General features: G+C 30.5%; 1 protein-coding gene across 7 annotated transcripts in view; it reads left to right on the plus strand.

Moving 5' to 3' along the window:
• The first annotated feature begins 4,851 nt into the window (after positions 1 to 4,851).
• Positions 4,852 to 14,857, plus strand: part of LOC119604442 (protein eva-1-like) — a 126,606-nt gene continuing 116,600 nt past the window's right edge. For 2 of the 7 annotated variants that reach the window (XM_037957047.1, XM_037957110.1), the window contains exon 1: positions 4,852 to 6,207. The gene's annotated coding sequence lies outside the window, so the exon portion shown is untranslated. Of the gene's footprint in view, positions 6,356 to 14,857 lie in introns of all 7 variants that reach the window. The other 5 variants (XM_037957056.1, XM_037957066.1, XM_037957076.1 and 2 more) reach the window with 5 other exon arrangements.

Raw genomic sequence — 14,857 nt, forward strand, 5'->3', positions numbered from 1 at the left:
TGTAAAATATTTAAGGAAATTTTGAAAGATACATTTTTTATATTAAATTCATTTTACTAAAAAAAACGACAATTAACTATAAACGGTTAAAGTATTTTTACAGTAACATTTCTGTAAATAAAAGCTATATTCCTGTCTATATAGCTATTTGGTAATAAGTGATGTGCATCAAAGTGATTTTCTGAAGAGGCTTTGTATAGGACCGATCGGACCCATATTATGGACCGAACGTGAAAAACTGATATCTGGGAGGAGACCTTATATGGGAGCTATGACCAAATATGGGCCGATCGTGAATTCTTTTTAATAAAACTTTTGTAAACCAAATTAATATTTGTGCCAAATTTCGTAAGGATTACTTTGTAAAGAGTTATGTGCGTTTAAGTGATTTTTTGAAGAGATCTTCTACGGGAGCTATGACCAAATATGGACCGATCGTCAAACAATTTTAAAATTAAATTTTTAAATACAAAATTAATATTTGTGGCAAATTTTGTAAAGAAGTTTTACAGCATCATTTCTATATATAAAAGCAATATTTGTGGCAAAACTTGTATGGACAGGTTATTTAATAATGAGTTATGTGCGTTTAAGTGATTTTCGGGAGGGGACGTTGTATGGGAGCTATGACCAAATATGGACCGATAATGGAAAAATTTACAGTATCATTTCTCTATATAAATGCAATATTTATGCCGAAATTTGTAAGGATTCCATTATTTGGTAATCAGTAATGTGCGTTTAAGTGATTTTCGGGAGGGGACCTTGTATGGGAGCTATGACCAACTATGGACCGATCGTGAAAAAATTTGGTAAAAAGTAAACCAAATATGGACCGATCTTGCAAACAAATTTACAGTATCATTTCTGTATGTTTTCCGGCAATATGTACATTTGTATGGGAGGCGGACCGATTCCGCCCATTTTTAACAGGAATCAAGCTTTTATATAGAAACAATTGCGTGCTGATTTTTATGAAATTATATCGCATTATTTTTCTGAAAATTATATTTGAATGTTTTAAAAAAGCCTAATTTTTTCGGAGTTTTTTTAAATTTTGATTCATAACTCCTTCCGATGTAAACCGATTTTTCTTATTTTTAATATCAAACTGCCTAGCGCAATAGTGAATCTTCTGGCCGAATTGCATTAATTTATTTAGCATCGTTTTTACGTGAGCGTGTTTTACACAGACAGGCAAACAGACAGACGGACGGGCGGACAGACATAGCTTAATCGACTACTTTGTTGGGTCTCAGATGAATATTTCTTGGTGTTACACACGGAATGGCAAACTTATATATACCCTCTATCACCACTGATGGTGGTGGAATAACAAGTAAGAGTTCTATATTCGGCTGTGCTGATCTTATATACCCCTTACCATGATGTGTTAAAAACCAGTCAGTACCAAATACAAAACCGTAACATACCAAGGGTCGTTAGTACCTATTAAAGAACGAAAAAGTACCAAAAAGCCCCCTTTTATAGTATCTCACATAATCCAGGCTCTACATACTTAATTTCATGTTTCTAGGTTCAATATTATAGAAATTTCAAAAAGTACCTTTTGAAGAACGAAAGAGTATCAAAAAGTCCCCTTTTAAAGGTTCTCACATAATCCGGGCTCTACATACTTAATTTCATGTTTCTAGGTTCAATATTATAGAAATTTCAAAAAGTACCTTTTGAAGAACGAAAAAGTACTAAAAAGTCCCCTTTCATAGGTTCTTACCTAGTCAAGGCCATACATGCTAAATTTCGTGTTTCTAGATTCAATATTATAGAAAATTCAAAAAGTACCTTTTGTAGAACGAAAAAGTACCAAAAAGTCCCCTTCTATGTGTTCTCGCGTAATCCGGGCTCTACATACTTCATTTCATGTTTCAAGGTTCAATATTATAGAAAATTCAAAATGTACCTTTTGTAGAATGAAAAAGTACCAATTAGTCCCTATTAATGTGTTTTCGCCTAGGTTCTCACTTAATCCGGACTCTACATACTTAATTTCACGTTTCAATATTATAGAAATTTCAAAAAGTACTTTTTGTAGAACAAAAAAGTACCAAAAAGTCCCCTTTTATGTGGTCTCACCTAATCCAGGATCTACATACTTAATTTCATGTTTCTAGCCAATAACAACGTAACGTGCTGCTCATTCTTTTCTTTGTGATTATAAACAAGAAATTGCAATAACAAAAAAATTTACCGTTTGATACTGTGTTTTGTTTTTTTTTTTTTGTTTTTTTATTGTTTCTGCATAAGCATGTACGAAAAATGTAAGTTTTTGATGACATTTTCATATCTTCGTTATTTATTGGGCTGATTTTAAATAGCATTCTATTCGATCGTATTTCCGATAGAATTATTGAAAATTCGGATCTCGCAGATATCTGGAGTCTTCTGAAAACTGATTTCAACATACATACAGACAGACAGACAGACGGACATGGCTAAATCGACTCCCCTATCTATAAGGATCCAGAATATATATACTTTATAGGATCGGAAAATTATATTATAGAAATTACAAACGGAATGAAAAACTTATATATACCTTCTCACGAAGGTGAAGGGTATAACAAGTAAGAAAGTATAGTCGGGTGTGGCCGACTACCCTACACCAGTTATGAATACTAAATGTGATTTATTTTTCATAATAAAGAATTTCGCTTGTATTTATAAAAAAATCTTTTTTTGTTTTTAATGCACTCAATAGTTAAAGCACACTTTAGCCTTAAAAACCAATTATAAAATTGTGATATTCATAAACAAATAATAAACGTATATTAACTATTGTGCTGATTTATGTTTAAGTTGGCAGCACTGTACAATATGGCTGTCATTTTATGTGTTAGTGTTGCGTACAATTAGGATAAAATATTCGTTGATTCGGTTTTCTTAATTTCATATTTTTGTTTATAATAGATTTTTGACAATAAAAACAAACTTTTAAGAAAAATAAATATATATATATATGGCTTTAATAAATGTCTATTTAGTTCAGATGTATAAATATAACATATAATTTCTAATTATTATTAAAAGTATCCGAATAACGGATATTTTGCGACAAAATATACATCACTATGACATTTTCTTATTTTTACTTATTTTCCTTGTAATTTTTGATAAATTTTTGCAAATATTGATAAATTTCTTTGATATTTGACTAATTTTAATGTCGGCGAATATATTTTGCATTAGTATAACACTAATCAATATAATTTACATGGTTAATTACTTTATGGCACTATATTTAACCAACAAACTTTGAAAAAGCCAAATCAAATGATTTTGTCCATCATTTGGTTGACAGACGGGCACTTCCAAATTGCCTAAAAATAGTGCTGGACAATTGGAATGTTGTCAAATATTCATGCATTAATCCAATAATGCCTAGATTTGAGTTTTTTCCTCAAAATATAATCGTTTAAAAATTTTCTGGGATTTTATTTACAAATTTGTAAACGTTAAAATTAGAATTTTTAGATTTTATTTTAAAAGAAACCATAATTAGTTTTCGCAATCAACCTAAAATTACCGGAAAAATCTTTATCTGAGAAAAAAATTGTTAAAAATCAACTTATTGTTGGCTTAAAGAAGGGTCGAGCCTACAATAAAATTCTTCTAATTGTCAATGGTTTATTGAAGGTGTTTTAAGCTATTTCACGTTTATAAATACGATTTTCCTGAATTTTGCCTAAAATTGTTTAATAAACCTAAAATAAGTTTTTATAAATACAGCCGTTTATCTTTAATATAACCTTGTTCCCGATACATTTAATCAATTTATGGATGAAAAACTAATTTTCTGAAAAAGAGGCTTGGGGCAAATATGGACCGATCTCGATAAAATTTTGTGAATGTCGTTATCGTTAGATCTTTTTGTGGGTCTTAGAGCAATATTTTTTTTTAATGGTGGGTTTAAAACTGAAATAATATATATAAATTGTAATCAGTATACTATAAGTATATTAGATATACGGTTTATCTTTTTTGTTTTAATTTTTTACACTAATCCCCGTTAACTCCACTTCCGGTTATCGATTAACCTGTAGATATTCTGGCGTATAAAATATTTTTTGTATGAAAACTGTCAATTTATCCATACGTTAAAATATAACAAGACATTGAGATAATGGGGGTTGGGGACATATTTTTCAATAATTTTTAAATAAAAAATTGTATATAATTTTATAATGACGATATTTGAATATCATAAGTAGCATATCGTATGTGACAGATTTTTCACCTGGTTTTTTTTGGGTTATAAAATATAAATTTTGTCAATATATATATATATATATATATATATATATATAGATCAAGTTTTTGCAGAATTTCTTAACAAATTTTATTTTTTTCAAACAAAGCTAAATATTTTCTTATGATTTCAACATATAATATTTGAGGTTCGTTTTGAAAAAAAGGAAAATTGTATGACGTTGTATTAGAGTACAAAAAAAGTTGACCTTATCAAGAAGGAAATATTCTTTATGTCTATTATCGAATAATCTGACCACCTTGTTATTGTGGGAAATGTTTAATGAAAATAACATTTAATTTTGTTATAAGAGTGGAGTAGAAGAGAAATTTCCTTTTATACTTTCACTGAGTAATTTTTCACCACACATACTTACTACAAAACTACAAAGAGAAAGTATGTTTCTTGTAACTGACAGGCGCAAAGAGTATCAGTAAGAGAGATATATAGGAAGTGAATCTCTCTCCCATTACCTGGCAATGGGTCTGCTACATGCCGTTACAACATGCACAATCTGCATGAGCTCAACATACAACAATTATGTGGCACTTCGATGTCGTGCTACTGGTGGCGCCTTTAGTCAAACGGGCTCATTGGATACGTTGACATCGTGACGTCGGACAAAAACGTAGCTATGACGTAGATTGTCTGTGTGGATATATTCAATATAAATTGTCTTCGGTTTTTGTGTATGAATATTTATTGTTTTAAAGCAAAACAACAATAATAACAACTATCAATAAAACTCAATTAAGGATACGAGAAAAGAAAAACAACAAAGTGAATATTTAGTAAATGTACGTAAGAAATATAAAAAGCGAAGAAATTAAATTTCACAAAGTATTGGAATCTGTGAAAGAAGTGATTCTTGTGTTTTGGTTTGGTGTTTTTATTAAATCGGTTGTGTGAGTGTATTTAATTTTTTTTGGACCGTGTGGGTGGATGCGTCTGAGCAAGTGTGTGTTCCGTACGTTTATAAGTAAATCTGTGCCTTTGATTTAGTTAAACACTGTAACCACAGATGCTGTTGACACGTATCAAGGCCGACGTGAGTGGTACTCTGGCAAATGTGGTGCGCGCGGGTTCGTGACGACTTGACACTATTTTTAAATTGCACACACGATAAAAGGAAGACTCCACATACTCTTATTACATGCATCAACGACCAGCAGTTGTCTTTGCAAATATATTTTTTTTGTAATGAAATTGTAACATTTCGCTTGTGTATTTGTTGTTGCTTATTTTTCATATTTTCTGCGATCACTAATGTTGAAATTTTATAAACGACATCATTCATGCAACCTTCCCCCTCCGTAAACCATTAACGTGAATGAGTGGTTGTGTAAAAGTGTTGCTTGCATATGCGAAACATACTAAATATTTGCGAGATAAAAGCATTATAACATTTTCGAGTACTTAGTGAAAGAAATATTATGAAGATGTAACACATTTTAGCGCTTCTCCCACATTAGTCCCCACAAAAAAACTCGTATGGAATTCTGAGTATGCGAAGTTTGTGCTAAAAACTTGTAACCCTACACATTTATAAGCGTAAAATTGCAACACATATGGATTATATAGTACTTTAACTTGTACAAACCTACTCCAAAAAGTAAAATAATATTTGTATATTTATGTAAATTTTATTCAAAATATATGAAAAAGAAAAAATAAACGAAAGAAAAGAAAACAAAATATTTATAAAAGGAAAAGGAAGTTTCAAGTGCAAATATTGTGTGCATAAAAAATGTAAATATTTCAATTGATATTTAAATATTTCGAGTATTCTTAACGAATCATAAAGTGTTTTAAATACAAAGAAAACAAAAGAAACGTAAAAAAGGAAAAAGTAAATGAATGTAAAAGAAAAACATAAGTTTGTAAATGTGCGAAAAAAGTTGTTCTCAAAGATAAATAAGTGAAAAATCCTTTTTTAATAGGTTTGTCATCGACTTCCACTTTTTGAATAGTGTACACAGTACCTAAACACACACAGACAAACGCACCAAAACTGGGCACGTGACACCGGAGAGTGTGCTAAAATATTATGATTTACATGTAATCTCCACAAATGTTTGTCTACTTGGGGTGCGTAATCATGACTATCGCTAGCGTTTGATTTAATTGGATGCATAAAAATAAATTTGCTGATAGAGCTTAAATCAAATATGTATCTAAAAATATTTGCCGGAAAAGTAAAAATATATTGAGACGAAACGGTTTCGGCAAAAAGGATACGTACAAAATATAAAACCGTAATAAAATCACATTCTTTAATTAACAGAGCATTTTAAAAATGTTTGGTCTCCCAATTATGTAGTTTGTTTTAACAAAAATATTTAATTTTTTTATTTAAAATTTAATAAGATCTTACGAATAATGAATAGATGTGCTAAAAATAATATAAACACTGATTTTTTGGAATTTTTTATAAAAAAAATATCTTTTTCAACAATTTTGTTCAATTCAATTAGTAGAAAATATTAGAGTTATCGAAAATAAAATAAGTACACAGAAAAAAATAATTCATATCTGGAATGAATTTGGTAATAAATATTATGAATCGAACATGATTTTTTTCTCCAAACCATTTTCATTTAGAATACTAAAAGTTCATAAAATGTATGAATTTGAACATGATGGAAATTTTTTGAATTTTTACTTTTTTTCTACGATATTCATGAAAAATGTAGAAAAAAGTCCATTATCTACTAATCTCTAGTAATCGTTTATTAGCGAATTTTGTATAATTAAAAAACAGAAAATGAAATATTGAAAAACAAAATCTAAAACCAGAAAACATCAGCAGACATAGTTAACGATATATTCTTTATAAAATCCCTCCAATTACGCAAACATTTCATCGGTTTTAATCTCAAAATCATAAAGAAATAAAAAAATTTCAAACATTTTTAACAAAAAAAAAAAAAATCCATATGGGAGGTACCATAGCTCCTTTTAATAGTCCACAATAGGGGTATGGTACCTCCTATGTTCACATAAATGTGAAAATTCTTTGTGCAAAATTGTAGGATTATAGATTCAAATATTCACATGTCAGGGTTGTTAGCGCAAAATTTAAGGATTTTAGCTCTAAGAGTTTCTCAGATATACTCATTTTTGTATTTAATTCATATGAAAGGTTCCAAGAACCCCAAATGAATGTCCTCATATTTTACCTCCAAATGTTCACTTTTATATTAAAATTAAGATTCTACCTCTAATAGTTTCTATATAAACGAATTTGTGTATTTAATTCATATGGGAAGTGCTACTTCCCATATTGCTATTCCGCCAATTTCTTACCCAAATGTTAAAATTAATGTCAAAGTTCTTCGTGCAAAATTTGAGGATTCTAGATCTAATAGTTTCCCAGATAAACGATCCACGGCCCCTAATTGGCTAGTCCGCCAATTTTTCTTCCAAAATGTTCACATAAATGTTAAAATGCTTCGTGCAAAAGTTAAAGTTTCCAGCTCCAATAGTATAAACGATTTTTTGTATTTAATTCATATGGGAGTACCAAGCCCCCTATTGCTATTCCGCTAATTTTTTGTCCTAAATATTCATGTTGATACTAAAGCTGTAATATTTTCTCAGATATACTAATTTAATATTTTCTTTATATGGGAGGGCCACGCTAACTAAGCTAGTCCGCCCATTTTGCTCCCATATGTCATGTGGATGTCAAAGTTGTCCATACAAAAATTTAGTTCCCATAGTTCCTTCTAGACACACAGGAAGACACTGTGAAAATTTCAGGAAAATCGGTCCAGCCGTTTAGCAGTCTATAAAGTCCAAACAAACAAACATACATATGTACATACATACAAACTCACATTCATTTTTATATATATAGATAAAACAAAATTGGATTAATTTTGTTTGAGGGACATTCTTGTTGTAAACTTTAAAAATTTAAAATTTTGTTAAACGAATTAATAAAACGAGAATTTTCCATAATGTATTTTATCTATCTATATATAAAGGAGTCGGGTTACTAACTGACTGATTCATCACGGCACAGCCCAAACGGCTGAACCTAGAATCATGAAATTTTAACAGTAGATGTGTTTTGGTTATATAGATCCACTAAGGAGGGATTTATGGAAATTTGTACATTTAGGGGTAAGAAAGGAAAAAACGGGTGAAACAGGTTTTCTTAATTATCTTACACAATATTAGTGATACTGGATTTTAAATGCACACGTATCTATTCTTGAATTTCGTACTTTTAAGGGGCGAAAATATGTAACAAAGATGATTTTGGTGTCTTTTTTTGGCCCTTTATAACATTTTAACTACTAAACATTAGAAAATTTTTTAAATATTTTTGAAATATCTTTCAAAATTATGAGATACCTGTTTCGTACTATTTTATAATGCAGTTATTATTTTTGCAAAAGGGAGAAAACGGTATTTTTGGTACTTTTTTATCACATTAAGAAAAGTTTTTCGACTTATTGACGTATGACTATTAAATTACATACAAACTCTGTTATATTTATTGAAACAAAATATTTGCTATTTCACTGGGGAAAAAGGAAAAACGGAAATTTAATTTTTTCAAACTAATTGAGCCAATTTTTATAAAATTTTGGAATTCGGGTGGTATATATACCTTATAGGGTAAAATTTGGGTAAATTGTTTGGTACATTTTGGAAGCACAATTTTTCAGGATCAAATGAATGTAGATTTGAATCGTTGGAGTTTTACTTGTGATATATAGGTTTAAACACGAAATATTTTGTAATTTTAATTTTTGAAAAGTGGGAAAATGGTACTCTTTTTATACCCTCCACCACCATCAATGGTGATAGAGGGTATATATAACAGTTTGCCATTCCGTGTGTAACACGAAGAAATATTCATCTGAAACCCAACAAAGTATATATATTCCGGGTCTTTATTAAATTGTGGATCGATTTAGCTATGTCCGTCTGTCTGTCTGTGTAAAACACTCTCACGTTGCAATGCAAATTAACGATATTCACCCAAAATATTCATTATTGTCCTAGGCAGAGTTATAAATCAAAATTAAAAAATTTCATATACCTGCCATACAAAGGACATATTCCCGGAAAATGGGTTTATTGTTAATAACTTCCGTTAGAATTGCGATATCTTTACAAAATTTTCCAAATAAAAGCTTTATGTCAATATAATACACAGGAATAATGTTATGAATCGGTTCATAATTGGTTTGACCTGCCATACAAAATCCCCTTCAGAAAAGCAGTTAAACACACATAACTCATTACCAGATTATGATGTCCACACAAAATTTGGCACAAATATTGATTTTATATACTGAAATGGTACTGTAAATTTTTTTACGATCGGTCCATAGTTGGTCGTAGCTCAGATATAAGGTACCCTTCCAAAAATCACTTTAACGCATATTTCTCATTAACAAATAATGATATACAGTAGTTTTCGCTTATAGTCCACAACCACAATTTTTGTGGACTATAAGCGAATTAGGACTATAACCGAATTTCTTTTTAAGCCACTTTATGGACAATAACTGAATCCTGATATAATACACATTTGGGACTATGTATAAAGTATGTACTTCCTTCAAACTTTTTTAAACAAAATAAAAGCTTATTGTAATAAAAAACAAAAAAACTTAAATTATGAGATCCATTTTAAGGCCCGTATTCAGAAAGAAGTATGTAAAACAACATATAAAATTTTATATGAAAAACCATAACAAAAACTGAGTAGTTTTCATACAAAATTTTAAAAATTGTTTTCTGATTTTTATACCCTCCACCACCATCAGTAGAGGGTATATATAAGTTTGTCATTCCGTGTGTAACACCAAGAAATATTCATCTGAGACCCAACAAAGTATATATATTCCGAGTCCTTATAAAATTCTGAGTCGATTTAGATATGTCCGTCTGTCTGTCTGCCTAAAACACGCTTACGTTAAAACTAAGCAAAATAAATCAACCAAATTCACCAAAAATATTCATTGTTATCCTAAGCAGTTTGGTATTGAAAATCAGCAAAATCGGTTCACAACGTTAAAAGTTATGAGTAACAAGTAAGAGTGTTATATTCGGCTATGCCGAATCTTATATACCCACCATCAAATCACTGCCATATAAATAAACTTTGATATTTTGAATATTTTATTTTTATATATCGACACTAATGTGAACATCAGGGTAATATTTGAAATAGTTCTCTTAATGGGGATTCAACTATTGACAGTGAAGATTTCGGATTTGATGATAGGAAGATTTCAGTTCCTTACTTATTTCAAATTTTATAGTTCTACTTATATTTTTAGGCCAGTAATGAACATTAAAGTAATTTTCTTAAAGGGACCTTGTACAGGGTTAGGGTTAATTATGGACCGATCCTCATAAAATATGGTAAAAAGATTTTAGCTTAAAATTAGTTTATGTCGAATTGCATTGCGGTATTCATATTTTCAGCCAATTAAAGTAATTTTCTTAAGGGGACCTTATATGGGGCGTAAGACTAATTATGAACCGATCATCCTTAAATCTCGTAGAACGATTTTTATTTATACAAATCATATTTGTGTATAATTTCCAGCCAGTAATGAGCGTTGTTAAAATTTTCGGTGGGGTAATTATGAACTGATCCTCATAAAAATTGGTAGAGAGATTTCGGTTCCTATAGAACTTATCAGTGTCGAATTTCATCGCTGTACTCGCATTTTTAAGCCAGTAATGAGCGTTAGAGTATTTTTGTCTAAATGGGGGGTAGGGTCAATTATGGGCCGACCCCCACAACATTTTGTAGAGAGATGTTAGCTCATACAAAACTAGTTTATGTCGAATTTCATTGATCTACTAGTATTTTTAAGCCAGTATTTAGTTTTAAAGTCATTTTCTGAAGGGGCCTGATATGGGGGATGGTCTATTACAGACCGATCCTCGTAAAATTTTGTAGAACCATCTTGGTTCATACAGGTCATGTTTATAACGAATTTCATCGCTTTACTCATTTTTAGGCCAGTAATGAGCGTTAAATTATTTTTCTGATGGGGACCTTATATGTGGGGGGGGTCAATTAAGGACCGATCCACAAAAAATTTGATTAAGAGAATTTGGATCTGAAAGAACTTACTTGAGTCAAATTTCATTGCTATACTCGTATTTTTACGCCAGTAATGAGCGTTAAAGTAATTTTATGGAGGGGACCTTATATGGGGGGTAGGGTCAATTATGGACCGATCCATATAAAATTTGGTAGAAAGATTTTGGCTCCTAAGGGGGTTGTGCGTTGTTGTACGGTCAATTATGGACCGATCCACATAAAATTTGGTAGAGAGATTTTGGCTCGTGTAAAACTTACTTCTGTGAAATTTCATCGCTATACTTGTATTTTTAAGCCAGTAATGAGCGTTAAAGTAATTTTTTGGAGGGGACCTTATATGGGGGATAGGGTCAATTATGGACCGATCCGCATAAAATTTTCTGAAGGGGACTTTATATGGGGCGTAGTGTCAATTATGGACCGATCCACATAAAATTTGGTGGAGAGATATTGGCTTGCTTGAAACCTATGTATGTCGAATTTCATCGCTATATTTGTATGTTTAAGCCAGTAATCAGCATTATAGTCATTTTAAAAAGGGGACCTTATATGGGGGGTAGGGCCAATTGTGGTGCTATTTCCGCCGTAATTCAGAATTTTATTTCGGTAGTCAAAAAATCGACTTATGCGAAATTTTGTGGCATTTGCTTCATAAACAACGAATTTGTGAATGTTTGAAGCTCTTTATACAATATTCCGGGGGGTACATTTGTATGGGGGCTATGTGAAATCGTTGACCGATTTTGCCCATTTTCAATACCAAACATTTCTGATCAATAAGAAATATTTTGGGAAAATTTCACCTCAATATCTCTTTTTTTGTGGACGCTATCGTGCCAACAACAGACAGACGGACAGACGGACGGACATAGCTAGATCGTCTTAGAATCTTACGAGGTTCCAGAATATATATACTTTATGGGGTCTGTGAACAATATTTCGATGTGTTACACACGGAATGACAAAATCAATATACCCCCCATCTTTTTTGATGGTGGGTATAAAAATTTCAGACTACCACGAAAAAATTACGGGTTTTTCGCAATTCTTAAGTCGTTTTCTCTGAAACTACAAAAGATAAATCGATGAATTTTGTCACACATTATTTTTCTACCCAGGGATTAATTATGTTGAAAATCAAAATAATTGATCCAAAATTTCCCATTGCCCCCATACAAAGGTATATATATATTCCCAGAAATTAGTTTATCATTAATAACTCCCTCAAATATATCGGTATCAACACAAAATTTTGTACATACAAATATAATATGAACAGAAATCATACTACCAACGTAGATCTCAGTCGGTCCATTATTGGTCATAGCTCCCATATAAGGCCCACTTCCGAGAATCACTTAAAAGCACATATTTCATTGTCAAATAAAGCTATCTAGATAAAATTCGACACAAATATGTTTTGTCTAAATATGAATCACTCTACGAAACTTTTTCCGGATGGCCCATAATTGGTCATAGCTCACATATAAGGACCACTTCCGAAAATCACTTAAACGCATATATTTCGTTGAATTCTAAAGCTATAGGGATAAAATTCGACTTGAATATGTTTTGTGTACATATAAATCATTCTACCACTTTTTTCTCTGATCGGTTCAGTATTGGTCATATCTCCCATATAAGGCCCACTTCCGAAAACCACTAAAAAGTACATATTTCATTGTCAAATGGTCCACTTTGAATAATAAAGCTATCGGGATAAAGTACGACTTGAATATGTTTTGTGAGCATATAAATATTTCTACCAAATTCTTTTCGGATCGGTCCATATTTTGAAATAGCTCCTAATAAGGTCCACTTCAAAAAAACCCTTAAACGCACATATTTCATTATCAAATAAAGACATTTTGATAAAATTCGACACAAATATGTTTCGTGTACATATATATTACCGGATAGGCCCGTAACTGGTCATTCCTCCTATATAAAGTCCACTTCTGAAAATCACCTAAATGCACATATTTCAATAATTAATAAATATATGGGAGTAAAATTCGACTTGATTTTTATACCCTACACCACTTTAGTGGGGAGGGTATATTGGGTTTGTGCTGAAGTTTGTAACGCACAATAATATTGGTCCTACACCCACCTTTAAGTATACCGATTGACTCAGAATCACATTTTGAGTCGATTAAGACATGTCCGTCCGTCCGTCTGGCTGGCTGGCTGTCCATGTAAACCTTGTGCGCAAGGTACAGGCCGCAATTTTCAAGATAATTTGATGAAATTTGGACCAAGCATGTTTTTTGGTACAGGACGAAGCCTATTGAAAATGGTTGAAATCGATCCATTATTTCACCTAGCCCCCATACAACCGTACCTCCCGATTTGGGCTTTTTATGCCATAATTACGTCAAATATGCTATTATCTCTCTAAAAATTGGCACAAATAAGTTTTATATAAGTATAAATGACACTGCAGATTTTCGTAATGATCGCCCCTTATTTGACCCTAGCCCCCATACAAACCCCCCTTCAAAAAATGTCTTAAACGTCTAAAATTGACTTGTAACCATTTGTATCGCAATGAAACTCAACATAATTAACTATTATTTAAAAATATATCCTTTTCCTAAATTTAATGAGGATCGGCCCATGTTTGACCTATACTCCTATATAAAGCCTCATTTAGAAAATTTGGTTTTATCAATAAATTGCTTAAATACTTTGGAATTAAGGTAAAATTCAACATAAAAGTTTCTTTGTGAAAAATAAAAATTTTTAAAATATACTCATGCACAGAAAAAATTATCAGTAGTTTATTTTCAATTAACATGTTTTTCTCTTTCTTTAGTTTTAATTTAAGCAATTTTTTATTTGTCTTAATTATCTCGTTGTTTAAAACCTAACTTTACAAATTTGATTAAATTTTTAATTGATTCAATTAGTTTTTTTAATTGATTGAAAAAAATTTTCTGGCCAACTTTTCTATTTTAGTTTTCTTTTAAATATTTTATTTTGATTTCTTATGCCAACAATGTTTATAATTCTTAAATAGTCAATACGATTTTAGGCATATAATATTCAAGTTTCCTGACAATTTATAAAACACTTTTTATGTTCAAATTTGATAATAAAGTGATATTTTTTGTAAATGCTCAACGCATTGTTAAAGGTTAAGCATTCCTTTAACATTGTGAGTAATCAGTTAATAATTTGATTGTTTTAATCATCAACTTAATTGGTTTTTAATACATTTTCTTCCAAACAAACTAATTCATTTGATTAATAAATTAATAAAAATTAGATTTTATTTTTATTAAATATTTAATTTATACAATTAATGAATTAATCAATTTTAAATTTTGTCTCAATTATTGATATTAATTGTTCTGATTAATTCGTTATTTGGAAAAAAAAGTATTTTTTTAATTTTTTTACAAATTTGATAATTGATATCATAATTTTTGTGATAGGTGCAAAACTTGCTTGATACAATTATTTTGATAATTGAAACATATTTTTAGTTTTTTCTGTGTGGT

This window comes from Lucilia sericata, unplaced genomic scaffold (genome assembly GCF_015586225.1).
Source record: "Lucilia sericata isolate MDLA Ls3-8-SP2 unplaced genomic scaffold, ASM1558622v1 Contig000013F_arrow, whole genome shotgun sequence".
Taxonomy (NCBI): domain Eukaryota; kingdom Metazoa; phylum Arthropoda; class Insecta; order Diptera; family Calliphoridae; genus Lucilia; species Lucilia sericata.